The 27,826-nt window shown below is 39.7% G+C and overlaps 34 non-coding genes across 34 annotated transcripts; all 34 read left to right on the plus strand.

Moving 5' to 3' along the window:
* The first annotated feature begins 244 nt into the window (after positions 1-244).
* Positions 245-317, plus strand: trnak-cuu (transfer RNA lysine (anticodon CUU)). Its single transcript has one exon. It is a non-coding gene; the product is annotated as a tRNA-Lys (tRNA).
* A 660-nt stretch (positions 318-977) lies between these two features.
* On the plus strand, positions 978-1,050 carry trnak-cuu (transfer RNA lysine (anticodon CUU)). Its single transcript has one exon. It is a non-coding gene; the product is annotated as a tRNA-Lys (tRNA).
* A 695-nt stretch (positions 1,051-1,745) lies between these two features.
* trnak-cuu (transfer RNA lysine (anticodon CUU)) lies at positions 1,746-1,818 on the plus strand. The gene has a single exon. It is a non-coding gene; the product is annotated as a tRNA-Lys (tRNA).
* A 770-nt stretch (positions 1,819-2,588) lies between these two features.
* Positions 2,589-2,661, plus strand: trnak-cuu (transfer RNA lysine (anticodon CUU)). The gene has a single exon. It is a non-coding gene; the product is annotated as a tRNA-Lys (tRNA).
* Positions 2,662-3,575: 914 nt separating this feature from the next.
* trnak-cuu (transfer RNA lysine (anticodon CUU)) lies at positions 3,576-3,648 on the plus strand. Its single transcript has one exon. It is a non-coding gene; the product is annotated as a tRNA-Lys (tRNA).
* An 804-nt stretch (positions 3,649-4,452) lies between these two features.
* trnak-cuu (transfer RNA lysine (anticodon CUU)) lies at positions 4,453-4,525 on the plus strand. Its single transcript has one exon. It is a non-coding gene; the product is annotated as a tRNA-Lys (tRNA).
* A 659-nt stretch (positions 4,526-5,184) lies between these two features.
* trnak-cuu (transfer RNA lysine (anticodon CUU)) lies at positions 5,185-5,257 on the plus strand. Its single transcript has one exon. It is a non-coding gene; the product is annotated as a tRNA-Lys (tRNA).
* Positions 5,258-6,601: 1,344 nt separating this feature from the next.
* Positions 6,602-6,674, plus strand: trnak-cuu (transfer RNA lysine (anticodon CUU)). Its single transcript has one exon. It is a non-coding gene; the product is annotated as a tRNA-Lys (tRNA).
* A 659-nt stretch (positions 6,675-7,333) lies between these two features.
* On the plus strand, positions 7,334-7,406 carry trnak-cuu (transfer RNA lysine (anticodon CUU)). Its single transcript has one exon. It is a non-coding gene; the product is annotated as a tRNA-Lys (tRNA).
* A 773-nt stretch (positions 7,407-8,179) lies between these two features.
* Positions 8,180-8,252, plus strand: trnak-cuu (transfer RNA lysine (anticodon CUU)). Its single transcript has one exon. It is a non-coding gene; the product is annotated as a tRNA-Lys (tRNA).
* Positions 8,253-8,911: 659 nt separating this feature from the next.
* trnak-cuu (transfer RNA lysine (anticodon CUU)) lies at positions 8,912-8,984 on the plus strand. Its single transcript has one exon. It is a non-coding gene; the product is annotated as a tRNA-Lys (tRNA).
* A 659-nt stretch (positions 8,985-9,643) lies between these two features.
* On the plus strand, positions 9,644-9,716 carry trnak-cuu (transfer RNA lysine (anticodon CUU)). Its single transcript has one exon. It is a non-coding gene; the product is annotated as a tRNA-Lys (tRNA).
* Positions 9,717-10,375: 659 nt separating this feature from the next.
* Positions 10,376-10,448, plus strand: trnak-cuu (transfer RNA lysine (anticodon CUU)). The gene has a single exon. It is a non-coding gene; the product is annotated as a tRNA-Lys (tRNA).
* A 773-nt stretch (positions 10,449-11,221) lies between these two features.
* trnak-cuu (transfer RNA lysine (anticodon CUU)) lies at positions 11,222-11,294 on the plus strand. Its single transcript has one exon. It is a non-coding gene; the product is annotated as a tRNA-Lys (tRNA).
* Positions 11,295-11,953: 659 nt separating this feature from the next.
* trnak-cuu (transfer RNA lysine (anticodon CUU)) lies at positions 11,954-12,026 on the plus strand. Its single transcript has one exon. It is a non-coding gene; the product is annotated as a tRNA-Lys (tRNA).
* Positions 12,027-12,685: 659 nt separating this feature from the next.
* Positions 12,686-12,758, plus strand: trnak-cuu (transfer RNA lysine (anticodon CUU)). The gene has a single exon. It is a non-coding gene; the product is annotated as a tRNA-Lys (tRNA).
* Positions 12,759-13,531: 773 nt separating this feature from the next.
* trnak-cuu (transfer RNA lysine (anticodon CUU)) lies at positions 13,532-13,604 on the plus strand. Its single transcript has one exon. It is a non-coding gene; the product is annotated as a tRNA-Lys (tRNA).
* A 659-nt stretch (positions 13,605-14,263) lies between these two features.
* trnak-cuu (transfer RNA lysine (anticodon CUU)) lies at positions 14,264-14,336 on the plus strand. The gene has a single exon. It is a non-coding gene; the product is annotated as a tRNA-Lys (tRNA).
* Positions 14,337-14,995: 659 nt separating this feature from the next.
* On the plus strand, positions 14,996-15,068 carry trnak-cuu (transfer RNA lysine (anticodon CUU)). Its single transcript has one exon. It is a non-coding gene; the product is annotated as a tRNA-Lys (tRNA).
* Positions 15,069-15,727: 659 nt separating this feature from the next.
* On the plus strand, positions 15,728-15,800 carry trnak-cuu (transfer RNA lysine (anticodon CUU)). Its single transcript has one exon. It is a non-coding gene; the product is annotated as a tRNA-Lys (tRNA).
* Positions 15,801-16,459: 659 nt separating this feature from the next.
* Positions 16,460-16,532, plus strand: trnak-cuu (transfer RNA lysine (anticodon CUU)). The gene has a single exon. It is a non-coding gene; the product is annotated as a tRNA-Lys (tRNA).
* An 883-nt stretch (positions 16,533-17,415) lies between these two features.
* On the plus strand, positions 17,416-17,488 carry trnak-cuu (transfer RNA lysine (anticodon CUU)). The gene has a single exon. It is a non-coding gene; the product is annotated as a tRNA-Lys (tRNA).
* Positions 17,489-18,261: 773 nt separating this feature from the next.
* trnak-cuu (transfer RNA lysine (anticodon CUU)) lies at positions 18,262-18,334 on the plus strand. The gene has a single exon. It is a non-coding gene; the product is annotated as a tRNA-Lys (tRNA).
* Positions 18,335-19,107: 773 nt separating this feature from the next.
* trnak-cuu (transfer RNA lysine (anticodon CUU)) lies at positions 19,108-19,180 on the plus strand. The gene has a single exon. It is a non-coding gene; the product is annotated as a tRNA-Lys (tRNA).
* A 773-nt stretch (positions 19,181-19,953) lies between these two features.
* Positions 19,954-20,026, plus strand: trnak-cuu (transfer RNA lysine (anticodon CUU)). Its single transcript has one exon. It is a non-coding gene; the product is annotated as a tRNA-Lys (tRNA).
* Positions 20,027-20,799: 773 nt separating this feature from the next.
* On the plus strand, positions 20,800-20,872 carry trnak-cuu (transfer RNA lysine (anticodon CUU)). Its single transcript has one exon. It is a non-coding gene; the product is annotated as a tRNA-Lys (tRNA).
* A 659-nt stretch (positions 20,873-21,531) lies between these two features.
* Positions 21,532-21,604, plus strand: trnak-cuu (transfer RNA lysine (anticodon CUU)). Its single transcript has one exon. It is a non-coding gene; the product is annotated as a tRNA-Lys (tRNA).
* A 659-nt stretch (positions 21,605-22,263) lies between these two features.
* On the plus strand, positions 22,264-22,336 carry trnak-cuu (transfer RNA lysine (anticodon CUU)). Its single transcript has one exon. It is a non-coding gene; the product is annotated as a tRNA-Lys (tRNA).
* Positions 22,337-23,109: 773 nt separating this feature from the next.
* Positions 23,110-23,182, plus strand: trnak-cuu (transfer RNA lysine (anticodon CUU)). The gene has a single exon. It is a non-coding gene; the product is annotated as a tRNA-Lys (tRNA).
* Positions 23,183-23,841: 659 nt separating this feature from the next.
* trnak-cuu (transfer RNA lysine (anticodon CUU)) lies at positions 23,842-23,914 on the plus strand. The gene has a single exon. It is a non-coding gene; the product is annotated as a tRNA-Lys (tRNA).
* Positions 23,915-24,687: 773 nt separating this feature from the next.
* On the plus strand, positions 24,688-24,760 carry trnak-cuu (transfer RNA lysine (anticodon CUU)). The gene has a single exon. It is a non-coding gene; the product is annotated as a tRNA-Lys (tRNA).
* Positions 24,761-25,419: 659 nt separating this feature from the next.
* trnak-cuu (transfer RNA lysine (anticodon CUU)) lies at positions 25,420-25,492 on the plus strand. The gene has a single exon. It is a non-coding gene; the product is annotated as a tRNA-Lys (tRNA).
* An 882-nt stretch (positions 25,493-26,374) lies between these two features.
* Positions 26,375-26,447, plus strand: trnak-cuu (transfer RNA lysine (anticodon CUU)). Its single transcript has one exon. It is a non-coding gene; the product is annotated as a tRNA-Lys (tRNA).
* A 549-nt stretch (positions 26,448-26,996) lies between these two features.
* On the plus strand, positions 26,997-27,069 carry trnak-cuu (transfer RNA lysine (anticodon CUU)). Its single transcript has one exon. It is a non-coding gene; the product is annotated as a tRNA-Lys (tRNA).
* The last annotated feature ends 757 nt before the right edge of the window (positions 27,070-27,826 follow it).

Below are 27,826 nucleotides of genomic sequence, written 5' to 3' on the forward strand. Positions count from 1 at the left end.
GGCTTTCTTATTCATGTAATAAGAGCAAATAACGAAAATGAACAGTCAAGAGAAACTATGCTGTAGTGCCAGAGAGAATTGCAGTATTTCAGAAGAAATGGGTTGGCATCGGCTTTCGTATTCATGTAATAAGAGCAAATAACGAAAATGAACAGTCAAGAGAAACTATGCTGTAGTGCCAGAGAGAATTGCAGTATTTCAGAAGAAATGGGTTGGGTCCGTCCACGATGGGAAACGTCAGAGTGCCCGGCTAGCTCAGTCGGTAGAGCATGAGACTCTTAATCTCAGGGTCGTGGGTTCGAGCCCCACGTTGGGCGTCATCACTCTATTTGGAAAGGACGAATGGGATGTTGGACTGCTGAAGGAAAACATCAAAATCCATTCTCTATGTGCCTTCACATAATCCTTGTTCTTGCAAAGTATGTGCAGGCCCACTTTTAAATTCGGAGGATTTCATGGATATTTTGAGAACTTTTTGTGACGCTAGTTGCTAACCAGTTTAATCCAATAACTTCACGCCACATGAAAACGGGTCACGATTCTTAAAAACTTCTTATGCTTGTATAAAAGTAGGTACCTACATATGGAAGACGAAACTAATGAAGTTCAAAAAGAATCTTGTCCGCCACAAAATTTCCTTCCAGTGTAAATACCAAGTTATTAGTTTTAGCTACCTTTCGTTTTTTTATTCGGGTAAAAATTGACCTTTTTAAGTCCCTCCTTTCATATTTTCGGCTTTCTTATTCATGTAATAAGAGCAAATAACGAAAATGAACAGTCAAGAGAAACTATGCTGTAGTGCCAGAGAGAATTGCAGTATTTCAGAAGAAATGGGTTGGCATCGGCTTTCGTATTCATGTAATAAGAGCAAATAACGAAAATGAACAGTCAAGAGAAACTATGCTGTAGTGCCAGAGAGAATTGCAGTATTTCAGAAGAAATGGGTTGGGTCCGTCCACGATGGGAAACGTCAGAGTGCCCGGCTAGCTCAGTCGGTAGAGCATGAGACTCTTAATCTCAGCGTCGTGGGTTCGAGCCCCACGTTGGGCGTCATCACTCTATTTGGAAAGGACGAATGGGATGTTGGACTGCTGAAGGAAAACATCAAAATCCATTCTCTATGTGCCTTCACATAATCCTTGTTCTTGCAAAGTATGTGCAGGCCCACTTTTAAATTCGGAGGATTTCATGGATATTTTGAGAACTTTTTGTGACGCTAGTTGCTAACCAGTTTAATCCAATAACAGAACAGAAATCCATTCTCTATGTGCCTTCACATAATCCTTGTTCTTGCAAAGTATGTGCAGGCCCACTTTTAAATTCGGAGGATTTCATGGATATTTTGAGAACTTTTTGTGACGCTAGTTGCTAACCAGTTTAATCCAATAACTTCACGCCACATGAAAACGGGTCACGATTCTTAAAAACTTCTTATGCTTGTATAAAAGTAGGTACCTACATATGGAAGACGAAACTAATGAAGTTCAAAAAGAATCTTGTCCGCCACAAAATTTCCTTCCAGTGTAAATACCAAGTTATTAGTTTTAGCTACCTTTCGTTTTTTTATTCGGGTAAAAATTGACCTTTTTAAGTCCCTCCTTTCATATTTTCGGCTTTCTTATTCATGTAATAAGAGCAAATAACGAAAATGAACAGTCAAGAGAAACTATGCTGTAGTGCCAGAGAGAATTGCAGTATTTCAGAAGAAATGGGTTGGGTCCGTCCACGATGGGAAACGTCAGAGTGCCCGGCTAGCTCAGTCGGTAGAGCATGAGACTCTTAATCTCAGGGTCGTGGGTTCGAGCCCCACGTTGGGCGTCATCACTCTATTTGGGAAGGACGAATGGGATGTTGGACCGCTGAAGGAAAACATCAAAATCCATTCTCTATGTGCATTCACATAATCCTTCTTCTTGCAAAGTATGTGCAGGCCCACTTTTAAATTCGGAGGATTTCATGGATATTTTGAGAACTTTTTGTGACGCTAGTTGCTAACCAGTTTAATCCAATAACTTCACGCCACATGAAAACGGGTCACGATTCTTAAAAACTTCTTATGCTTGTATAAAAGTAGGTACCTACATATGGAAGACGAAACTAATGAAGTTCAAAAAGAATCTTGTCCGCCACAAAATTTCCTTCCAGTGTAAATACCAAGTTATTAGTTTTAGCTACCTTTCGTTTTTTTATTCGGGTAAAAATTGACCTTTTTAAGTCCCTCCTTTCATATTTTCGGCTTTCTTATTCATGTAATGAGAGCAAATAACGGAAATGAACAGAGAAGAGAAACTATGCTGTGGTGCCAGAGAGAATTGCAGTATTTCAGAAGAAATGGGTTGGCATCGGCTTTCGTATTCATGTAATAAGAGCAAATAACGAAAATGAACAGTCAAGAGAAACTATGCTGTAGTGCCAGAGAGAATTGCAGTATTTCAGAAGAAATGGGTTGGCATCGGCTTTCGTATTCATGTAATAAGAGCAAATAACGAAAATGAACAGTCAAGAGAAACTATGCTGTAGTGCCAGAGAGAATTGCAGTATTTCAGAAGAAATGGGTTGGGTCCGTCCACGATGGGAAACGTCAGAGTGCCCGGCTAGCTCAGTCGGTAGAGCATGAGACTCTTAATCTCAGGGTCGTGGGTTCGAGCCCCACGTTGGGCGTCATCACTCTATTTGGAAAGGACGAATGGGATGTTGGACTGCTGAAGGAAAACATCAAAATCCATTCTCTATGTGCCTTCACATAATCCTTGTTCTTGCAAAGTATGTGCAGGCCCACTTTTAAATTCGGAGGATTTCATGGATATTTTGAGAACTTTTTGTGACGCTAGTTGCTAACCAGTTTAATCCAATAACAGAACAGAAATCCATTCTCTATGTGCCTTCACATAATCCTTGTTCTTGCAAAGTATGTGCAGGCCCACTTTTAAATTCGGAGGGTTTCATGGATATTTTGAGAACTTTTTGTGACGCTAGTTGCTAACCAGTTTAATCCAATAACTTCACGCCACATGAAAACGGGTCACGATTCTTAAAAATTTCTTATGCTGGTATAAAAGTAGGTACCTACATATGGAAGACGAAACTAATGAAGTTCAAAAAGAATCTTGTCCGCCACAAAATTTCCTTCCAGTGTAAATACCAAGTTATTAGTTTTAGCTACCTTTCGTTTTTTTATACAGGTAAAATTGACCTTTTTAAGTCCCTCCTTTCATATTTCCCGCTTTCGTATTCATGTAATGAGAGCAAATAACGGAAATGAACAGAGAAGAGAAACTATGCTGTGGTGCCAGAGAGAATTGCAGTATTTCAGAAGAAATGGGTTGGCATCGGCTTTCGTATTCATGTAATAAGAGCAAATAACGAAAATGAACAGTCAAGAGAAACTATGCTGTAGTGCCAGAGAGAATTGCAGTATTTCAGAAGAAATGGGTTGGCATCGGCTTTCGTATTCATGTAATAAGAGCAAATAACGAAAATGAACAGTCAAGAGAAACTATGCTGTAGTGCCAGAGAGAATTGCAGTATTTCAGAAGAAATGGGTTGGGTCCGTCCACGATGGGAAACGTCAGAGTGCCCGGCTAGCTCAGTCGGTAGAGCATGAGACTCTTAATCTCAGGGTCGTGGGTTCGAGCCCCACGTTGGGCGTCATCACTCTATTTGGAAAGGACGAATGGGATGTTGGACTGCTGAAGGAAAACATCAAAATCCATTCTCTATGTGCCTTCACATAATCCTTGTTCTTGCAAAGTATGTGGAGGCCCACTTTTAAATTCGGAGGATTTCATGGATATTTTGAGAACTTTTTGTGACGCTAGTTGCTAACCAGTTTAATCCAATAACAGAACAGAAATCCATTCTCTATGTGCCTTCACATAATCCTTGTTCTTGCAAAGTATGTGCAGGCCCACTTTTAAATTCGGAGGGTTTCATGGATATTTTGAGAACTTTTTGTGACGCTAGTTGCTAACCAGTTTAATCCAATAACTTCACGCCACATGAAAACGGGTCACGATTCTTAAAAATTTCTTATGCTGGTATAAAAGTAGGTACCTACATATGGAAGACGAAACTAATGAAGTTCAAAAAGAATCTTGTCCGCCACAAAATTTCCTTCCAGTGTAAATACCAAGTTATTAGTTTTAGCTACCTTTCGTTTTTTTATTCGGGTAAAATTGACCTTTTTAAGTCCCTCCTTTCATATTTCCGGCTTTCGTATTCATGTAATAAGAGCAAATAACGGAAATGAACAGTGAAGAGAAACTATGCTGTAGTGCCAGAGAGAGATGCAGTATTTCAGAAGAAATGGGTTGGCATCGGCTTTCGTATTCATGTAATAAGAGCAAATAACGAAAATGAACAGTCAAGAGAAACTATGCTGTAGTGCCAGAGAGAATTGCAGTATTTCAGAAGAAATGGGTTGGGTCCGTCCACGATGGGAAACGTCAGAGTGCCCGGCTAGCTCAGTCGGTAGAGCATGAGACTCTTAATCTCAGGGTCGTGGGTTCGAGCCCCACGTTGGGCGTCATCACTCTATTTGGAAAGGACGAATGGGATGTTGGACTGCTGAAGGAAAACATCAAAATCCATTCTCTATGTCCCTTCACATAATCCTTGTTCTTGCAAAGTATGTGCAGGCCCACTTTTAAATTCGGAGGATTTCATGGATATTTTGAGAACTTTTTGTGACGCTAGTTGCTAACCAGTTTAATCCAATAACTTCACGCCACATGAAAACGGGTCACGATTCTTAAAAATTTCTTATGCTGGTATAAAAGTAGGTACCTACATATGGAAGACGAAACTAATGAAGTTCAAAAAGAATCTTGTCCGCCACAAAATTTCCTTCCAGTGTAAATACCAAGTTATTAGTTTTATCTACCTTTCGTTTTTTTATTCGGGTAAAATTGACCTTTTTAAGTCCCTCCTTTCATATTTTCGGCTTTCTTATTCATGTAATAAGAGCAAATAACGGAAATGAACAGTCAAGAGAAACTATGCTGTAGTGCCAGAGAGAATTGCAGTATTTCAGAAGAAATGGGTTGGCATCGGCTTTCGTATTCATGTAATAAGAGCAAATAACGAAAATGAACAGTCAAGAGAAACTATGCTGTAGTGCCAGAGAGAATTGCAGTATTTCAGAAGAAATGGGTTGGGTCCGTCCACGATGGGAAACGCCAGAGTGCCCGGCTAGCTCAGTCGGTAGAGCATAAGACTCTTAATCTCAAGGTCGTGGGTTTGAGCCCCACTTTGGGCGTCATCACTCTATTTGGAAAGGACGAATGGGATGTTGGACTGCTCAAGGAAAACATCAAAATCCATTCTCTATGTGCCTTCACATAATCCCTGTTCTTGCAAAGTATGTGCAGGCCCACTTTTAAATTCGGAGGATTTCATGGATATTTTGAGAACTTTTTGTGACGCTAGTTGCTAACCAGTTTAATCCAATAACTTCACGCCACATGAAAACGGGTCACGATTCTTAAAAATTTCTTATGCTGGTATAAAAGTAGGTACCTACCTATGGAAGACGAAACTAATGAAGTTCAAAAAGAATCTTGTCCGCCACAAAATTTCCTTCCAGTGTAAATACCAAGTTATTAGTTTTAGCTACCTTTCGTTTTTTTATTCGGGTAAAATTGACCTTTTTAAGTCCCTCCTTTCATATTTCCGGCTTTCGTATTCATGTAATAAGAGCAAATAACGGAAATGAACAGTGAAGAGAAACTATGCTGTAGTGCCAGAGAGAGATGCAGTATTTCAGAAGAAATGGGTTGGCATCGGCTTTCGTATTCATGTAATAAGAGCAAATAACGAAAATGAACAGTCAAGAGAAACTATGCTGTAGTGCCAGAGAGAATTGCAGTATTTCAGAAGAAATGGGTTGGGTCCGTCCACAATGGGACATGTCAGAGTAGTGGGTTCTAGCCCCACGTTGGGCGTCAATACTCTATTTGGAAGGCAGGAAAGGGATGTTGGACTGCTCAAGGAAAACATCAAAATCCATTCTCTATGTGCCTTCACACAATCCTTGTTCTTGCAAAGTATGTGCAGGCCCACTTTGAAATTCGGAGGGTTTCATGGATATTTTGAGAACTTTTTGTGACGCTAGTTGCTAACCAGTTTAATCCAATAACTTCACGCCACATGAAAACGGGTCACGACTCTTAAACCCTTCTTATGCTGGTATAAAAGTAGGTACCTACATATGGAAGACGAAACTAATGAAGTTCAAAAAGAATCTTGTCCGCCACAAAATTTCCTTCCAGTGTAAATACCAAGTTATTAGTTTTAGCTACCTTTCATTTTTTTTTTCGGGTAAAATTGACCTTTTTAAGTCCCTCCTTTCATATTTTCGGCTTTCTTATTCATGTAATAAGAGCAAATAACGGAAATGAACAGTGAAGAGAAACTATGCTGTAGTGCCAGAGAGAATTGCAGTATTTCAGAAGAAATGGGTTGGCATCGGCTTTCGTATTCATGTAATAAGAGCAAATAACGAAAATGAACAGTCAAGAGAAACTATGCTGTAGTGCCAGAGAGAATTGCAGTATTTCAGAAGAAATGGGTTGGGTCCGTCCACGATGGGAAACGTCAGAGTGCCCGGCTAGCTCAGTCGGTAGAGCATGAGACTCTTAATCTCAGGGTCGTGGGTTCGAGCCCCACGTTGGGCGTCATCACTCTATTTGGAAAGGACGAATGGGATGTTGGACTGCTGAAGGAAAACATCAAAATCCATTCTCTATGTGCCTTCACATAATCCTTGTTCTTGCAAAGTATGTGCAGGCCCACTTTTAAATTCGGAGGATTTCATGGATATTTTGAGAACTTTTTGTGACGCTAGTTGCTAACCAGTTTAATCCAATAACTTCACGCCACATGAAAACGGGTCACGATTCTTAAAAATTTCTTATGCTGGTATAAAAGTAGGTACCTACATATGGAAGACGAAACTAATGAAGTTCAAAAAGAATCTTGTCCGCCACAAAATTTCCTTCCAGTGTAAATACCAAGTTATTAGTTTTAGCTACCTTTCGTTTTTTTATTCGGGTAAAATTGACCTTTTTAAGTCCCTCCTTTCATATTTCCGGCTTTCGTATTCATGTAATAAGAGCAAATAACGGAAATGAACAGTGAAGAGAAACTATGCTGTAGTGCCAGAGAGAGATGCAGTATTTCAGAAGAAATGGGTTGGCATCGGCTTTCGTATTCATGTAATAAGAGCAAATAACGAAAATGAACAGTCAAGAGAAACTATGCTGTAGTGCCAGAGAGAATTGCAGTATTTCAGAAGAAATGGGTTGGTTCCGTCCACGATGGGAAACGTCAGAGTGCCCGGCTAGCTCAGTCGGTAGAGCATGAGACTCTTAATCTCAGGGTCGTGGGTTCGAGCCCCACGTTGGGCGTCATCACTCTATTTGGAAAGGACGAATGGGATGTTGGACTGCTGAAGGAAAACATCAAAATCCATTCTCTATGTGCCTTCACATGATCCTTGTTCTTGCAAAGTATGTGCAGGCCCACTTTTAAATTCGGAGGATTTCATGGATATTTTGAGAACTTTTTGTGACGCTAGTTGCTAACCAGTTTAATCCAATAACTTCACGCCACATGAAAACGGGTCACGATTCTTAAAAATTTCTTATGCTGGTATAAAAGTAGGTACCTACCTATGGAAGACGAAACTAATGAAGTTCAAAAAGAATCTTGTCCGCCACAAAATTTCCTTCCAGTGTAAATACCAAGTTATTAGTTTTAGCTACCTTTCGTTTTTTTATTCGGGAAAAAGGAAGACGAAACTAATGAAGTTCAAAAAGAATCTTGTCCGCCACAAAATTTCCTTCCAGTGTAAATACCAAGTTATTAGTTTTATCTACCTTTCGTTTTTTTATTCGGGTAAAATTGACCTTTTTAAGTCCCTCCTTTCATATTTTCGGCTTTCTTATTCATGTAATAAGAGCAAATAACGGAAATGAACAGTGAAGAGAAACTATGCTGTAGTGCCAGAGAGAATTGCAGTATTTCAGAAGAAATGGGTTGGCATCGGCTTTCGTATTCATGTAATAAGAGCAAATAACGAAAATGAACAGTCAAGAGAAACTATGCTGTAGTGCCAGAGAGAATTGCAGTATTTCAGAAGAAATGGGTTGGGTCCGTCCACGATGGGAAACGCCAGAGTGCCCGGCTAGCTCAGTCGGTAGAGCATAAGACTCTTAATCTCAAGGTCGTGGGTTTGAGCCCCACGTTGGGCGTCATCACTCTATTTGGAAAGGACAAATGGGATGTTGGACTGCTCAAGGAAAACATCAAAATCCATTCTCTATGTGCCTTCACATAATCCTTGTTCTTGCAAAGTATGTGCAGGCCCACTTTTAAATTCGGAGGATTTCATGGATATTTTGAGAACTTTTTGTGACGCTAGTTGCTAACCAGTTTAATCCAATAACTTCACGCCACATGAAAACGGGTCACGATTCTTAAAAATTTCTTATGCTGGTATAAAAGTAGGTACCTACATATGGAAGACGAAACTAATGAAGTTCAAAAAGAATCTTGTCCGCCACAAAATTTCCTTCCAGTGTAAATACCAAGTTATTAGTTTTAGCTACCTTTCGTTTTTTTATTCGGGTAAAATTGACCTTTTTAAGTCCCTCCTTTCATATTTCCGGCTTTCGTATTCATGTAATAAGAGCAAATAACGGAAATGAACAGTGAAGAGAAACTATGCTGTAGTGCCAGAGAGAGATGCAGTATTTCAGAAGAAATGGGTTGGCATCGGCTTTCGTATTCATGTAATAAGAGCAAATAACGAAAATGAACAGTCAAGAGAAACTATGCTGTAGTGCCAGAGAGAATTGCAGTATTTCAGAAGAAATGGGTTGGGTCCGTCCACGGTGGGAAACGTCAGAGTGCCCGGCTAGCTCAGTCGGTAGAGCATGAGACTCTTAATCTCAGGGTCGTGGGTTCGAGCCCCACGTTGGGCGTCATCACTCTTTTTGGAAAGGACGAATGGGATGTTGGACTGCTGAAGGAAAACATCAAAATCCATTCTCTATGTGCCTTCACATGATCCTTGTTCTTGCAAAGTATGTGCAGGCCCACTTTTAAATTCGGAGGATTTCATGGATATTTTGAGAACTTTTTGTGACGCTAGTTGCTAACCAGTTTAATCCAATAACTTCACGCCACATGAAAACGGGTCACGATTCTTAAAAATTTCTTATGCTGGTATAAAAGTAGGTACCTACCTATGGAAGACGAAACTAATGAAGTTCAAAAAGAATCTTGTCCGCCACAAAATTTCCTTCCAGTGTAAATACCAAGTTATTAGTTTTAGCTACCTTTCGTTTTTTTATTCGGGTAAAATTGACCTTTTTAAGTCCCTCCTTTCATATTTCCGGCTTTCGTATTCATGTAATAAGAGCAAATAACGGAAATGAACAGTGAAGAGAAACTATGCTGTAGTGCCAGAGAGAGATGCAGTATTTCAGAAGAAATGGGTTGGCATCGGCTTTCGTATTCATGTAATAAGAGCAAATAACGAAAATGAACAGTCAAGAGAAACTATGCTGTAGTGCCAGAGAGAATTGCAGTATTTCAGAAGAAATGGGTTGGGTCCGTCCACGGTGGGAAACGTCAGAGTGCCCGGCTAGCTCAGTCGGTAGAGCATGAGACTCTTAATCTCAGGGTCGTGGGTTCGAGCCCCACGTTGGCCGTCATCACTCTTTTTGGAAAGGACGAATGGGATGTTGGACTGCTGAAGGAAAACATCAAAATCCATTCTCTATGTGCCTTCACATGATCCTTGTTCTTGCAAAGTATGTGCAGGCCCACTTTTAAATTCGGAGGATTTCATGGATATTTTGAGAACTTTTTGTGACGCTAGTTGCTAACCAGTTTAATCCAATAACTTCACGCCACATGAAAACGGGTCACGATTCTTAAAAATTTCTTATGCTGGTATAAAAGTAGGTACCTACCTATGGAAGACGAAACTAATGAAGTTCAAAAAGAATCTTGTCCGCCACAAAATTTCCTTCCAGTGTAAATACCAAGTTATTAGTTTTAGCTACCTTTCGTTTTTTTATTCGGGTAAAATTGACCTTTTTAAGTCCCTCCTTTCATATTTCCGGCTTTCGTATTCATGTAATAAGAGCAAATAACGGAAATGAACAGTGAAGAGAAACTATGCTGTAGTGCCAGAGAGAGATGCAGTATTTCAGAAGAAATGGGTTGGCATCGGCTTTCGTATTCATGTAATAAGAGCAAATAACGAAAATGAACAGTCAAGAGAAACTATGCTGTAGTGCCAGAGAGAATTGCAGTATTTCAGAAGAAATGGGTTGGGTCCGTCCACGATGGGAAACGTCAGAGTGCCCGGCTAGCTCAGTCGGTAGAGCATGAGACTCTTAATCTCAGGGTCGTGGGTTCGAGCCCCACGTTGGGCGTCATCACTCTTTTTGGAAAGGACGAATGGGATGTTGGACTGCTGAAGGAAAACATCAAAATCCATTCTCTATGTGCCTTCACATGATCCTTGTTCTTGCAAAGTATGTGCAGGCCCACTTTTAAATTCGGAGGATTTCATGGATATTTTGAGAACTTTTTGTGACGCTAGTTGCTAACCAGTTTAATCCAATAACTTCACGCCACATGAAAACGGGTCACGATTCTTAAAAATTTCTTATGCTGGTATAAAAGTAGGTACCTACCTATGGAAGACGAAACTAATGAAGTTCAAAAAGAATCTTGTCCGCCACAAAATTTCCTTCCAGTGTAAATACCAAGTTATTAGTTTTAGCTACCTTTCGTTTTTTTATTCGGGAAAAAGGAAGACGAAACTAATGAAGTTCAAAAAGAATCTTGTCCGCCACAAAATTTCCTTCCAGTGTAAATACCAAGTTATTAGTTTTATCTACCTTTCGTTTTTTTATTCGGGTAAAATTGACCTTTTTAAGTCCCTCCTTTCATATTTTCGGCTTTCTTATTCATGTAATAAGAGCAAATAACGGAAATGAACAGTGAAGAGAAACTATGCTGTAGTGCCAGAGAGAATTGCAGTATTTCAGAAGAAATGGGTTGGCATCGGCTTTCGTATTCATGTAATAAGAGCAAATAACGAAAATGAACAGTCAAGAGAAACTATGCTGTAGTGCCAGAGAGAATTGCAGTATTTCAGAAGAAATGGGTTGGGTCCGTCCACGATGGGAAACGCCAGAGTGCCCGGCTAGCTCAGTCGGTAGAGCATAAGACTCTTAATCTCAAGGTCGTGGGTTTGAGCCCCACGTTGGGCGTCATCACTCTATTTGGAAAGGACGAATGGGATGTTGGACTGCTCAAGGAAAACATCAAAATCCATTCTCTATGTGCCTTCACATAATCCCTGTTCTTGCAAAGTATGTGCAGGCCCACTTTTAAATTCGGAGGATTTCATGGATATTTTGAGAACTTTTTGTGACGCTAGTTGCTAACCAGTTTAATCCAATAACTTCACGCCACATGAAAACGGGTCACGATTCTTAAAAATTTCTTATGCTGGTATAAAAGTAGGTACCTACCTATGGAAGACGAAACTAATGAAGTTCAAAAAGAATCTTGTCCGCCACAAAATTTCCTTCCAGTGTAAATACCAAGTTATTAGTTTTAGCTACCTTTCGTTTTTTTATTCGGGTAAAATTGACCTTTTTAAGTCCCTCCTTTCATATTTCCGGCTTTCGTATTCATGTAATAAGAGCAAATAACGGAAATGAACAGTGAAGAGAAACTATGCTGTAGTGCCAGAGAGAGATGCAGTATTTCAGAAGAAATGGGTTGGCATCGGCTTTCGTATTCATGTAATAAGAGCAAATAACGAAAATGAACAGTCAAGAGAAACTATGCTGTAGTGCCAGAGAGAATTGCAGTATTTCAGAAGAAATGGGTTGGGTCCGTCCACGGTGGGAAACGTCAGAGTGCCCGGCTAGCTCAGTCGGTAGAGCATGAGACTCTTAATCTCAGGGTCGTGGGTTCGAGCCCCACGTTGGGCGTCATCACTCTTTTTGGAAAGGACGAATGGGATGTTGGACTGCTGAAGGAAAACATCAAAATCCATTCTCTATGTGCCTTCACATGATCCTTGTTCTTGCAAAGTATGTGCAGGCCCACTTTTAAATTCGGAGGATTTCATGGATATTTTGAGAACTTTTTGTGACGCTAGTTGCTAACCAGTTTAATCCAATAACTTCACGCCACATGAAAACGGGTCACGATTCTTAAAAATTTCTTATGCTGGTATAAAAGTAGGTACCTACCTATGGAAGACGAAACTAATGAAGTTCAAAAAGAATCTTGTCCGCCACAAAATTTCCTTCCAGTGTAAATACCAAGTTATTAGTTTTAGCTACCTTTCGTTTTTTTATTCGGGTAAAATTGACCTTTTTAAGTCCCTCCTTTCATATTTTCGGCTTTCGTATTCATGTAATAAGAGCAAATAACGGAAATGAACAGTGAAGAGAAACTATGCTGTGGTGCCAGAGAGAATTGCAGTATTTCAGAAGAAATGGGTTGGCATCGGCTTTCGTATTCATGTAATAAGAGCAAATAACGAAAATGAACAGTCAAGAGAAACTATGCTGTAGTGCCAGAGAGAATTGCAGTATTTCAGAAGAAATGGGTTGGGTCCGTCCACGATGGGAAACGCCAGAGTGCCCGGCTAGCTCAGTCGGTAGAGCATGAGACTCTTAATCTCAAGGTCGTGGGTTTGAGCCCCACGTTGGGCGTCATCACTCTATTTGGAAAGGACGAATGGGATGTTGGACTGCTCAAGGAAAACATCAAAATCCATTCTCTATGTGCCTTCACATAATCCCTGTTCTTGCAAAGTATGTGCAGGCCCACTTTTAAATTCGGAGGATTTCATGGATATTTTGAGAACTTTTTGTGACGCTAGTTGCTAACCAGTTTAATCCAATAACTTCACGCCACATGAAAACGGGTCACGATTCTTAAAAATTTCTTATGCTGGTATAAAAGTAGGTACCTACCTATGGAAGACGAAACTAATGAAGTTCAAAAAGAATCTTGTCCGCCACAAAATTTCCTTCCAGTGTAAATACCAAGTTATTAGTTTTAGCTACCTTTCGTTTTTTTATTCGGGAAAAAGGAAGACGAAACTAATGAAGTTCAAAAAGAATCTTGTCCGCCACAAAATTTCCTTCCAGTGTAAATACCAAGTTATTAGTTTTATCTACCTTTCGTTTTTTTATTCGGGTAAAATTGACCTTTTTAAGTCCCTCCTTTCATATTTTCGACTTTCTTATTCATGTAATAAGAGCAAATAACGGAAATGAACAGTGAAGAGAAACTATGCTGTAGTGCCAGAGAGAATTGCAGTATTTCAGAAGAAATGGGTTGGCATCGGCTTTCGTATTCATGTAATAAGAGCAAATAACGAAAATGAACAGTCAAGAGAAACTATGCTGTAGTGCCAGAGAGAATTGCAGTATTTCAGAAGAAATGGGTTGGGTCCGTCCACGATGGGAAACGCCAGAGTGCCCGGCTAGCTCAGTCGGTAGAGCATAAGACTCTTAATCTCAAGGTCGTGGGTTTGAGCCCCACGTTGGGCGTCATCACTCTATTTGGAAAGGACGAATGGGATGTTGGACTGCTCAAGGAAAACATCAAAATCCATTCTCTATGTGCCTTCACATAATCCTTGTTCTTGCAAAGTATGTGCAGGCCCACTTTTAAATTCGGAGGATTTCATGGATATTTTGAGAACTTTTTGTGACGCTAGTTGCTAACCAGTTTAATCCAATAACTTCACGCCACATGAAAACGGGTCACGATTTTTAAAAATTTCTTATGCTGGTATAAAAGTAGGTACCTACATATGGAAGACGAAACTAATGAAGTTCAAAAAGAATCTTGTCCGCCACAAAATTTCCTTCCAGTGTAAATACCAAGTTATTAGTTTTAGCTACCTTTCGTTTTTTTATTCGGGTAAAATTGACCTTTTTAAGTCCCTCCTTTCATATTTTCGGCTTTCGTATTCATGTAATAAGAGCAAATAACGGAAATGAACAGTGAAGAGAAACTATGCTGTGGTGCCAGAGAGAATTGCAGTATTTCAGAAGAAATGGGTTGGCATCGGCTTTCGTATTCATGTAATAAGAGCAAATAACGAAAATGAACAGTCAAGAGAAACTATGCTGTAGTGCCAGAGAGAATTGCAGTATTTCAGAAGAAATGGGTTGGGTCCGTCCACGATGGGAAACGTCAGAGTGCCCGGCTAGCTCAGTCGGTAGAGCATGAGACTCTTAATCTCAGGGTCGTGGGTTGGAGCCCCACGTTGGGCGTCATCACTCTATTTGGAAAGGACGAATGGGATGTTGGACTGCTGAAGGAAAACATCAAAATCCATTCTCTATGTGCCTTCACATAATCCTTGTTCTTGCAAAGTATGTGCAGGCCCACTTTTAAATTCGGAGGATTTCATGGATATTTTCAGAACTTTTTGTGACGCTAGTTGCTAACCAGTTTAATCCAATAACTTCACGCCACATGAAAACGGGTCACGATTCTTAAAAATTTCTTATGCTGGTATAAAAGTAGGTACCTACATATGGAAGACGAAACTAATGAAGTTCAAAAAGAATCTTGTCCGCCACAAAATTTCCTTCCAGTGTAAATACCAAGTTATTAGTTTTAGCTACCTTTCGTTTTTTTATTCGGGTAAAATTGACCTTTTTAAGTCCCTCCTTTCATATTTCCGGCTTTCGTATTCATGTAATAAGAGCAAATAACGGAAATGAACAGTGAAGAGAAACTATGCTGTGGTGCCAGAGAGAATTGCAGTATTTCAGAAGAAATGGGTTGGCATCGGCTTTCGTATTCATGTAATAAGAGCAAATAACGAAAATGAACAGTCAAGAGAAACTATGCTGTAGTGCCAGAGAGAATTGCAGTATTTCAGAAGAAATGGGTTGGGTCCGTCCACGATGGGAAACGTCAGAGTGCCCGGCTAGCTCAGTCGGTAGAGCATGAGACTCTTAATCTCAGGGTCGTGGGTTCGAGCCCCACGTTGGGCGTCATCACTCTATTTGGAAAGGACGAATGGGATGTTGGACTGCTGAAGGAAAACATCAAAATCCATTCTCTATGTGCCTTCACATAATCCTTGTTCTTGCAAAGTATGTGCAGGCCCACTTTTAAATTCGGAGGATTTCATGGATATTTTCAGAACTTTTTGTGACGCTAGTTGCTAACCAGTTTAATCCAATAACTTCACGCCACATGAAAACGGGTCACGATTCTTAAAAATTTCTTATGCTGGTATAAAAGTAGGTACCTACATATGGAAGACGAAACTAATGAAGTTCAAAAAGAATCTTGTCCGCCACAAAATTTCCTTCCAGTGTAAATACCAAGTTATTAGTTTTAGCTACCTTTCGTTTTTTTATTCGGGTAAAATTTACCTTTTTAAGTCCCTCCTTTCATATTTCCGGCTTTCGTATTCATGTAATAAGAGCAAATAACGGAAATGAACAGTGAAGAGAAACTATGCTGTGGTGCCAGAGAGAATTGCAGTATTTCAGAAGAAATGGGTTGGCATCGGCTTTCGTATTCATGTAATAAGAGCAAATAACGAAAATGAACAGTCAAGAGAAACTATGCTGTAGTGCCAGAGAGAATTGCAGTATTTCAGAAGAAATGGGTTAGGTCCGTCCACGATGGGAAACGTCAGAGTGCCCGGCTAGCTCAGTCGGTAGAGCATGAGACTCTTAATCTCAGGGTCGTGGGTTCGAGCCCCACGTTGGGCGTCATCACTCTATTTGGAAAGGACGAATGGGATGTTGGACTGCTGAAGGAAAACATCAAAATCCATTCTCTATGTGCCTTCACATAATCCTTGTTCTTGCAAAGTATGTGCAGGCCCACTTTTAAATTCGGAGGATTTCATGGATATTTTCAGAACTTTTTGTGACGCTAGTTGCTAACCAGTTTAATCCAATAACTTCACGCCACATGAAAACGGGTCACGATTCTTAAAAATGTCTTATGCTGGTATAAAAGTAGGTACCTACATATGGAAGACGAAACTAATGAAGTTCAAAAAGAATCTTGTCCGCCACAAAATTTCCTTCCAGTGTAAATACCAAGTTATTAGTTTTAGCTACCTTTCGTTTTTTTATTCGGGTAAAATTGACCTTTTTAAGTCCCTCCTTTCATATTTCCGGCTTTCGTATTCATGTAATAAGAGCAAATAACGGAAATGAACAGTGAAGAGAAACTATGCTGTAGTGCCAGAGAGAATTGCAGTATTTCAGAAGAAATGGGTTGGCATCGGCTTTCGTATTCATGTAATAAGAGCAAATAACGAAAATGAACAGTCAAGAGAAACTATGCTGTAGTGCCAGACAGAATTGCAGTATTTCAGAAGAAATGGGTTGGTTCCGTCCACGATGGGAAACGTCAGAGTGCCCGGCTAGCTCAGTCGGTAGAGCATGAGACTCTTAATCTCAGAGTCGTGGGTTCGAGCCCCACGTTGGGCGTCATCACTCTATTTGGAAAGGACGAATGGGATGTTGGACTGCTGAAGGAAAACATCAAAATCCATTCTCTATGTGCCTTCACATGATCCTTGTTCTTGCAAAGTATGTGCAGGCCCAATTTTAAATTCGGAGGATTTCATGGATATTTTGAGAACTTTTTGTGACGCTAGTTGCTAACCAGTTTAATCCAATAACTTCACGCCACATGAAAACGGGTCACGATTCTTAAAAATTTCTTATGCTGGTATAAAAGTAGGTACCTACCTATGGAAGACGAAACTAATGAAGTTCAAAAAGAATCTTGTCCGCCACAAAATTTCCTTCCAGTGTAAATACCAAGTTATTAGTTTTAGCTACCTTTCGTTTTTTTATTCGGGAAAAAGGAAGACGAAACTAATGAAGTTCAAAAAGAATCTTGTCCGCCACAAAATTTCCTTCCAGTGTAAATACCAAGTTATTAGTTTTATCTACCTTTCGTTTTTTTATTCGGGTAAAATTGACCTTTTTAAGTCCCTCCTTTCATATTTTCGGCTTTCTTATTCATGTAATAAGAGCAAATAACGGAAATGAACAGTGAAGAGAAACTATGCTGTAGTGCCAGAGAGAATTGCAGTATTTCAGAAGAAATGGGTTGGCATCGGCTTTCTTATTCATGTAATAAGTGCAAATAACGGAAATGAACAGTGAAGAGAAACTATGCTGTAGTGCCAGAGAGAATTGCAGTATTTCAGAAGAAATGGGTTGGGTCCGGCTTTCGTATTCATGTAATAAGAGCAAATAACGGAAATGAACAGTCAAGAGAAACTATGCTGTAGTGCCAGAGAGAATTGCAGTATTTCAGAAGAAATGGGTTGGGTCCGTCCACGATGGGACACGTCAGAGTGCCCGGCTAGCTCAGTCGGTAGAGCATGAGACTCTTAATCTCAGGGTCGTGGGTTCGAGCCCCACGTTGGGCGTCATCACTCTATTTGGAAAGGACGAATGGGATGTTGGACTGCTGAAGGAAAACATCAAAATCCATTCTCTATGTGCCTTCACATGATCCTTGTTCTTGCAAAGTATGTGCAGGCCCACTTTTAAATTCGGAGGATTTCATGGATATTTTGAGAACTTTTTGTGACGCTAGTTGCTAACCAATTTAATCCAATAACTTCACGCCACATGAAAACGGGTCACGATTCTTAAAAATTTCTTATGCTGGTATAAAAGTAGGTACCTACCTATGGAAGACGAAACTAATGAAGTTCAAAAAGAATCTTGTCCGCCACAAAATTTCCTTCCAGTGTAAATACCAAGTTATTAGTTTTAGCTACCTTTCGTTTTTTTATTCGGGAAAAAGGAAGACGAAACTAATGAAGTTCAAAAAGAATCTTGTCCGCCACAAAATTTCCTTCCAGTGTAAATACCAAGTTATTAGTTTTATCTACCTTTCGTTTTTTTATTCGGGTAAAATTGACCTTTTTAAGTCCCTCCTTTCATATTTTCGGCTTTCTTATTCATGTAATAAGAGCAAATAACGGAAATGAACAGTGAAGAGAAACTATGCTGTAGTGCCAGAGAGAATTGCAGTATTTCAGAAGAAATGGGTTGGCATCGGCTTTCGTATTCATGTAATAAGAGCAAATAACGATAATGAACAGTCAAGAGAAACTATGCTGTAGTGCCAGAGAGAATTGCAGTATTTCAGAAGAAATGGGTTGGGTCCGTCACCGATGGGAAACGCCAGAGTGCCCGGATAGCTCAGTCGGTAGAGCATAAGACTCTTAATCTCAAGGTCGTGGGTTTGAGCCCCACGTTGGGCGTCATCACTCTATTTGGAAAGGACGAATGGGATGTTGGACTGCTGAAGGAAAACATCAAAATCCATTCTCTATGTGCCTTCACATAATCCTTGTTCTTGCAAAGTATGTGCAGGCCCACTTTTAAATTCGGAGGATTTCATGGATATTTTGAGAACTTTTTGTGACGCTAGTTGCTAACCAGTTTAATCCAATAACTTCACGCCACATGAAAACGGGTCACGATTCTTAAAAATTTCTTATGCTGGTATAAAAGTAGGTACCTACCTATGGAAGACGAAACTAATGAAGTTCAAAAAGAATCTTGTCCGCCACAAAATTTCCTTCCAGTGTAAATACCAAGTTATTAGTTTTAGCTACCTTTCGTTTTTTTATTCGGGAAAAAGGAAGACGAAACTAATGAAGTTCAAAAAGAATCTTGTCCGCCACAAAATTTCCTTCCAGTGTAAATACCAAGTTATTAGTTTTAGCTACCTTTCGTTTTTTTATTCGGGTAAAATTGACCTTTTTAAGTCCCTCCTTTCATATTTTCGGCTTTCTTATTCATGTAATAAGAGCAAATAACGGAAATGAACAGTGAAGAGAAACTATGCTGTAGTGCCAGAGAGAATTGCAGTATTTCAGAAGAAATGGGTTGGCATCGGCTTTCGTATTCATGTAATAAGAGCAAATAACGAAAATGAACAGTCAAGAGAAACTATGCTGTAGTGCCAGAGAGAATTGCAGTATTTCAGAAGAAATGGGTTGGGTCCGTCCACGATGGGAAACGCCAGAGTGCCCGGCTAGCTCAGTCGGTAGAGCATAAGACTCTTAATCTCAAGGTCGTGGGTTTGAGCCCCACGTTGGGCGTCATCACTCTATTTGGAAAGGACGAATGGGATGTTGGACTGCTCAAGGAAAACATCAAAATCCATTCTCTATGTGCCTTCACATAATCCTTGTTCTTGCAAAGTATGTGCAGGCCCACTTTTAAATTCGGAGGATTTCATGGATATTTTGAGAACTTTTTGTGACGCTAGTTGCTAACCAGTTTAATCCAATAACTTCACGCCACATGAAAACGGGTCACGATTTTTAAAAATTTCTTATGCTGGTATAAAAGTAGGTACCTACATATGGAAGACGAAACTAATGAAGTTCAAAAAGAATCTTGTCCGCCACAAAATTTCCTTCCAGTGTAAATACCAAGTTATTAGTTTTAGCTACCTTTCGTTTTTTTATTCGGGAAAAAGGAAGACGAAACTAATGAAGTTCAAAAAGAATCTTGTCCGCCACAAAATTTCCTTCCAGTGTAAATACCAAGTTATTAGTTTTATCTACCTTTCGTTTTTTTATTCGGGTAAAATTGACCTTTTTAAGTCCCTCCTTTCATATTTTCGGCTTTCTTATTCATGTAATAAGAGCAAATAACGGAAATGAACAGTGAAGAGAAACTATGCTGTAGTGCCAGAGAGAATTGCAGTATTTCAGAAGAAATGGGTTGGCATCGGCTTTCGTATTCATGTAATAAGAGCAAATAACGAAAATGAACAGTCAAGAGAAACTATGCTGTAGTGCCAGAGAGAATTGCAGTATTTCAGAAGAAATGGGTTGGGTCCGTCCACGATGGGAAATGTCAGAGTGCCCGGCTAGCTCAGTCGGTAGAGCATGAGACTCTTAATCTCAGGGTCGTGGGTTCGAGCCCCACGTTGGGCGTCATCACTCTATTTGGAAAGGACGAATGGGATGTTGGACTGCTGAAGGAAAACATCAAAATCCATTCTCTATGTGCCTTCACATGATCCTTGTTCTTGCAAAGTATGTGCAGGCCCACTTTTAAATTCGGAGGATTTCATGGATATTTTGAGAACTTTTTGTGACGCTAGTTGCTAACCAGTTTAATCCAATAACTTCACGCCACATGAAAACGGGTCACGATTCTTAAAAATTTCTTATGCTGGTATAAAAGTAGGTACCTACCTATGGAAGACGAAACTAATGAAGTTCAAAAAGAATCTTGTCCGCCACAAAATTTCCTTCCAGTGTAAATACCAAGTTATTAGTTTTAGCTACCTTTCGTTTTTTTATTCGCGAAAAAGGAAGACGAAACTAATGAAGTTCAAAAAGAATCTTGTCCGCCACAAAATTTCCTTCCAGTGTAAATACCAAGTTATTAGTTTTAGCTACCTTTCGTTTTTTTATTCGGGTAAAATTGACCTTTTTAAGTCCCTCCTTTCATATTTTCGGCTTTCTTATTCATGTAATAAGAGCAAATAACGGAAATGAACAGTGAAGAGAAACTATGCTGTAGTGCCAGAGAGAATTGCAGTATTTCAGAAGAAATGGGTTGGCATCGGCTTTCGTATTCATGTAATAAGAGCAAATAACGAAAATGAACAGTCAAGAGAAACTATGCTGTAGTGCCAGAGAGAATTGCAGTATTTCAGAAGAAATGGGTTGGGTCCGTCCACGATGGGAAACGCCAGAGTGCCCGGCTAGCTCAGTCGGTAGAGCATAAGACTCTTAATCTCAAGGTCGTGGGTTTGAGCCCCACGTTGGGCGTCATCACTCTATTTGGAAAGGACGAATGGGATGTTGGACTGCTCAAGGAAAACATCAAAATCCATTCTCTATGTGCCTTCACATAATCCTTGTTCTTGCAAAGTATGTGCAGGCCCACTTTTAAATTCGGAGGATTTCATGGATATTTTGAGAACTTTTTGTGACGCTAGTTGCTAACCAGTTTAATCCAATAACTTCACGCCACATGAAAACGGGTCACGATTTTTAAAAATTTCTTATGCTGGTATAAAAGTAGGTACCTACATATGGAAGACGAAACTAATGAAGTTCAAAAAGAATCTTGTCCGCCACAAAATTTCCTTCCAGTGTAAATACCAAGTTATTAGTTTTAGCTACCTTTCGTTTTTTTATTCGGGTAAAATTGACCTTTTTAAGTCCCTCCTTTCATATTTCCGGCTTTCGTATTCATGTAATAAGAGCAAATAACGGAAATGAACAGAGAAGAGAAACTATGCTGTGGTGCCAGAGAGAATTGCAGTATTTCAGAAGAAATGGGTTGGCATCGGCTTTCGTATTCATGTAATAAGAGCAAATAACGAAAATGAACAGTCAAGAGAAACTATGCTGTAGTGCCAGAGAGAATTGCAGTATTTCAGAAGAAATGGGTTGGGTCCGTCCACGATGGGAAACGTCAGAGTGCCCGGCTAGCTCAGTCGGTAGAGCATGAGACTCTTAATCTCAGGGTCGTGGGTTCGAGCCCCACGTTGGGCGTCATCACTCTATTTGGAAAGGACGAATGGGATGTTGGACTGCTGAAGGAAAACATCAAAATCCATTCTCTATGTGCCTTCACATAATCCTTGTTCTTGCAAAGTATGTGCAGGCCCACTTTTAAATTCGGAGGATTTCATGGATATTTTCAGAACTTTTTGTGACGCTAGTTGCTAACCAGTTTAATCCAATAACTTCACGCCACATGAAAACGGGTCACGATTCTTAAAAATTTCTTATGCTGGTATAAAAGTAGGTACCTACATATGGAAGACGAAACTAATGAAGTTCAAAAAGAATCTTGTCCGCCACAAAATTTCCTTCCAGTGTAAATACCAAGTTATTAGTTTAAGCTACCTTTCGTTTTTTTATTCGGGTAAAATTGACCTTTTTAAGTCCCTCCTTTCATATTTCCGGCTTTCGTATTCATGTAATAAGAGCAAATAACGGAAATGAACAGAGAAGAGAAACTATGCTGTGGTGCCAGAGAGAATTGCAGTATTTCAGAAGAAATGGGTTGGCATCGGCTTTCGTATTCATGTAATAAGAGCAAATAACGAAAATGAACAGTCAAGAGAAACTATGCTGTAGTGCCAGAGAGAATTGCAGTATTTCAGAAGAAATGGGTTGGGTCCGTCCACGATGGGAAACGTCAGAGTGCCCGGCTAGCTCAGTCGGTAGAGCATGAGACTCTTAATCTCAGAGTCGTGGGTTCGAGCCCCACGTTGGGCGTCATCACTCTATTTGGAAAGGACGAATGGGATGTTGGACTGCTGAAGGAAAACATCAAAATCCATTCTCTATGTGCCTTCACATGATCCTTGTTCTTGCAAAGTATGTGCAGGCCCACTTTTAAATTCGGAGGATTTCATGGATATTTTGAGAACTTTTTGTGACGCTAGTTGCTAGCCAGTTTAATCCAATAACTTCACGCCACATGAAAACGGGTCACGATTCTTAAAAATTTCTTATGCTGGTATAAAAGTAGGTACCTACCTATGGAAGACGAAACTAATGAAGTTCAAAAAGAATCTTGTCCGCCACAAAATTTCCTTCCAGTGTAAATACCAAGTTATTAGTTTTAGCTACCTTTCGTTTTTTTATTCGGGAAAAAGGAAGACGAAACTAATGAAGTTCAAAAAGAATCTTGTCCGCCACAAAATTTCCTTCCAGTGTAAATACCAAGTTATTAGTTTTATCTACCTTTCGTTTTTTTATTCGGGTAAAATTGACCTTTTTAAGTCCCTCCTTTCATATTTTCGGCTTTCTTATTCATGTAATAAGAGCAAATAACGGAAATGAACAGTGAAGAGAAACTATGCTGTAGTGCCAGAGAGAATTGCAGTATTTCAGAAGAAATGGGTTGGCATCGGCTTTCGTATTCATGTAATAAGAGCAAATAACGAAAATGAACAGTCAAGAGAAACTATGCTGTAGTGCCAGAGAGAATTGCAGTATTTCAGAAGAAATGGGTTGGGTCCGTCCACGATGGGAAACGTCAGAGTGCCCGGCTAGCTCAGTCGGTAGAGCATGAGACTCTTAATCTCAGGGTCGTGGGTTCGAGCCCCACGTTGGGCGTCATCACTCTATTTGGAAAGGACGAATGGGATGTTGGACTGCTGAAGGAAAACATCAAAATCCATTCTCTATGTCCCTTCACATAATCCTTGTTCTTGCAAAGTATGTGCAGGCCCACTTTTAAATTCGGAGGATTTCATGGATATTTTGAGAACTTTTTGTGACGCTAGTTGCTAACCAGTTTAATCCAATAACTTCACGCCACATGAAAACGGGTCACGATTCTTAAAAATTTCTTATGCTGGTATAAAAGTAGGTACCTACATATGGAAGACGAAACTAATGAAGTTCAAAAAGAATCTTGTCCGCCACAAAATTTCCTTCCAGTGTAAATACCAAGTTATTAGTTTTATCTACCTTTCGTTTTTTTATTCGGGTAAAATTGACCTTTTTAAGTCCCTCCTTTCATATTTTCGGCTTTCTTATTCATGTAATAAGAGCAAATAACGGAAATGAACAGTGAAGAGAAACTATGCTGTAGTGCCAGAGAGAATTGCAGTATTTCAGAAGAAATGGGTTGGCATCGGCTTTCGTATTCATGTAATAAGAGCAAATAACGATAATGAACAGTCAAGAGAAACTATGCTGTAGTGCCAGAGAGAATTGCAGTATTTCAGAAGAAATGGGTTGGGTCCGTCCACGATGGGAAACGCCAGAGTGCCCGGCTAGCTCAGTCGGTAGAGCATAAGACTCTTAATCTCAAGGTCGTGGGTTTGAGCCCCACGTTGGGCGTCATCACTGTATTTGGAAAGGACGAATGGGATGTTGGACTGCTCAAGGAAAACATCAAAATCCATTCTCTATGTGCCTTCACATAATCCTTGTTCTTGCAAAGTATGTGCAGGCCCACTTTTAAATTCGGAGGATTTCATGGATATTTTGAGAACTTTTTGTGACGCTAGTTGCTAACCAGTTTAATCCAATAACTTCACGCCACATGAAAACGGGTCACGATTCTTAAAAATTTCTTATGCTGGTATAAAAGTAGGTACCTACCTATGGAAGACGAAACTAATGAAGTTCAAAAAGAATCTTGTCCGCCACAAAATTTCCTTCCAGTGTAAATACCAAGTTATTAGTTTTAGCTACCTTTCGTTTTTTTATTCGGGAAAAAGGAAGACGAAACTAATGAAGTTCAAAAAGAATCTTGTCCGCCACAAAATTTCCTTCCAGTGTAAATACCAAGTTATTAGTTTTATCTACCTTTCGTTTTTTTATTCGGGTAAAATTGACCTTTTTAAGTCCCTCCTTTCATATTTTCGGCTTTCTTATTCATGTAATAAGAGCAAATAACGGAAATGAACAGTGAAGAGAAACTATGCTGTAGTGCCAGAGAGAATTGCAGTATTTCAGAAGAAATGGGTTGGCATCGGCTTTCGTATTCATGTAATAAGAGCAAATAACAAAAATGAACAGTCAAGAGAAACTATGCTGTAGTGCCAGAGAGAATTGCAGTATTTCAGAAGAAATGGGTTGGGTCCGTCCACGATGGGAAACGTCAGAGTGCCCGGCTAGCTCAGTCGGTAGAGCATGAGACTCTTAATCTCAGGGTCGTGGGTTCGAGCCCCACGTTGGGCGTCATCACTCTATTTGGAAAGGACGAATGGGATGTTGGACTGCTGAAGGAAAACATCAAAATCCATTCTCTATGTCCCTTCACATAATCCTTGTTCTTGCAAAGTATGTGCAGGCCCACTTTTAAATTCGGAGGATTTCATGGATATTTTGAGAACTTTTTGTGACGCTAGTTGCTAACCAGTTTAATCCAATAACTTCACGCCACATGAAAACGGGTCACGATTCTTAAAAATTTCTTATGCTGGTATAAAAGTAGGTACCTACATATGGAAGACGAAACTAATGAAGTTCAAAAAGAATCTTGTCCGCCACAAAATTTCCTTCCAGTGTAAATACCAAGTTATTAGTTTTATCTACCTTTCGTTTTTTTATTCGGGTAAAATTGACCTTTTTAAGTCCCTCCTTTCATATTTTCGGCTTTCTTATTCATGTAATAAGAGCAAATAACGGAAATGAACAGTGAAGAGAAACTATGCTGTAGTGCCAGAGAGAATTGCAGTATTTCAGAAGAAATGGGTTGGCATCGGCTTTCGTATTCATGTAATAAGAGCAAATAACGATAATGAACAGTCAAGAGAAACTATGCTGTAGTGCCAGAGAGAATTGCAGTATTTCAGAAGAAATGGGTTGGGTCCGTCCACGATGGGAAACGCCAGAGTGCCCGGCTAGCTCAGTCGGTAGAGCATAAGACTCTTAATCTCAAGGTCGTGGGTTTGAGCCCCACGTTGGGCGTCATCACTCTATTTGGAAAGGACGAATGGGATGTTGGACTGCTCAAGGAAAACATCAAAATCCATTCTCTATGTGCCTTCACATAATCCTTGTTCTTGCAAAGTATGTGCAGGCCCACTTTTAAATTCGGAGGATTTCATGGATATTTTGAGAACTTTTTGTGACGCTAGTTGCTAACCAGTTTAATCCAATAACTTCACGCCACATGAAAACGGGTCACGATTCTTAAAAATTTCTTATGCTGGTATAAAAGTAGGTACCTACCTATGGAAGACGAAACTAATGAAGTTCAAAAAGAATCTTGTCCGCCACAAAATTTCCTTCCAGTGTAAATACCAAGTTATTAGTTTTAGCTACCTTTCGTTTTTTTATTCGGGAAAAAGGAAGACGAAACTAATGAAGTTCAAAAAGAATCTTGTCCGCCACAAAATTTCCTTCCAGTGTAAATACCAAGTTATTAGTTTTAGCTACCTTTCGTTTTTTTATTCGGGTAAAATTGACCTTTTTAAGTCCCTCCTTTCATATTTTCGGCTTTCTTATTCATGTAATAAGAGCAAATAACGGAAATGAACAGTGAAGAGAAACTATGCTGTAGTGCCAGAGAGAATTGCAGTATTTCAGAAGAAATGGTTTGGCATCGGCTTTCGTATTCATGTAATAAGAGCAAATAACGGAAATGAACAGAGAAGAGAAACTATGCTGTGGTGCCAGTTTAATTGCAGTATTTCAGAAGAAATGGGTTGGCATCGGCTTTCGTATTCATGTAATAAGAGCAAATAACGAAAATGAACAGTCAAGAGAAACTATGCTGTAGTGCCAGAGAGAATTGCAGTATTTCAGAAGAAATGGGTTGGGTCCGTCCACGATGGGAAACGCCAGAGTGCCCGGCTAGCTCAGTCGGTAGAGCATGAGACTCTTAATCTCAAGGTCGTGGGTTCGAGCCCCATGTTGGGCGTCATCACTCTATTTGGAAAGGACGAATGGGATGTTGGACTGCTGAAGGAAAACATCAAAATCCATTCTCTATGTGCCTTCACATAATCATTGTTCTTGCAAAGTATGTGCAGGCCCACTTTTAAATTCGGAGGATTTCATGGATATTTTGAGAACTTTTTGTGACGCTAGTTGCTAACCAGTTTAATCCAATAACTTCACGCCACATGAAAACGGGTCACAATTCTTAAAAATTTCTTATGCTGGTATAAAAGTAGGTACCTACATATGGAAGACGAAACTAATGAAGTTCAAAAAGAATCTTGTCCGCCACAAAATTTCCTTCCAGTGTAAATACCAAGTTATTAGTTTTAGCTACCTTTCGTTTTTTTATTCGGGTAAAATTGACCTTTTTAAGTCCCTCCTTTCATATTTTCGGCTTTCTTATTCATGTAATAAGAGCAAATAACGGAAATGAACAGTGAAGAGAAACTATGCTGTAGTGCCAGAGAGAATTGCAGTATTTCAGAAGAAATGGGTTGGGTCCGTCCACGATGGGAAACATCAGAGTGCCCGGCTAGCTCAGTCGGTAGAGCATGAGACTCTTAATCTCAGGGTCGTGGGTTCGAGCCCCACGTTGGGCGTCATCACTCTATTTGGAAAGGACGAATGGGATGTTGGACTGCTGAAGGAAAGCATCAAAATCCATTCTCTATGTGCCTTCACATAATTCTTGTTCTTGCAAAGTATATGCAGGCCCACTTTTAAATTCGGAGGATTTCATGGATATTTTGAGAACTTTTTGTGACGCTAGTTGCTAACCAGTTTAATCCAATAACTTCACGCCACATGAAAACGGGTCACGATTCTTAAAAATTTCTCATGCTGGTATAAAAGTAGGTACCTACATATGGAAGACGAAACTAATGAAGTTCAAAAAGAATCTTGTCCGCCACAAAATTTCCTTCCAGTGTAAATACCAAGTTATTAGTTTTAGCTACCTTTCGTTTTTTTATTCGGGTAAAATTGACCTTTTTAAGTCCCTCCTTTCATATTTTCGGCTTTCTTATTCATGTAATAAGAGAAAAAAACGGAAATGAACAGTGAAGAGAAACTATGCTGTAGTGCCAGAGAGAATTGCAGTATTTCAGAAGAAATGGGTTGGGTCCTACCACGAAGACTGCTGAAGGAAAACATCAAAATCCATTCTCTATGTGCCTTCACATAATCCTGGTTCTTGCAAAGTATCAAAATCCATTCTCTATGTGCCTTCACATAATCCTTGTTCTTGCAAAGTATGTGCAGGCCCACTTTTAAATTCGGAGGATTTCATGGATATTTTGAGAACTTTTTGTGACGCTAGTTGCTAACCAGTTTAATCCATTCTCTATGTGCCTTCAC

This window comes from Gasterosteus aculeatus, chromosome 11, assembly GCF_964276395.1.
Source record: "Gasterosteus aculeatus chromosome 11, fGasAcu3.hap1.1, whole genome shotgun sequence".
NCBI lineage: Eukaryota > Metazoa > Chordata > Actinopteri > Perciformes > Gasterosteidae > Gasterosteus > Gasterosteus aculeatus.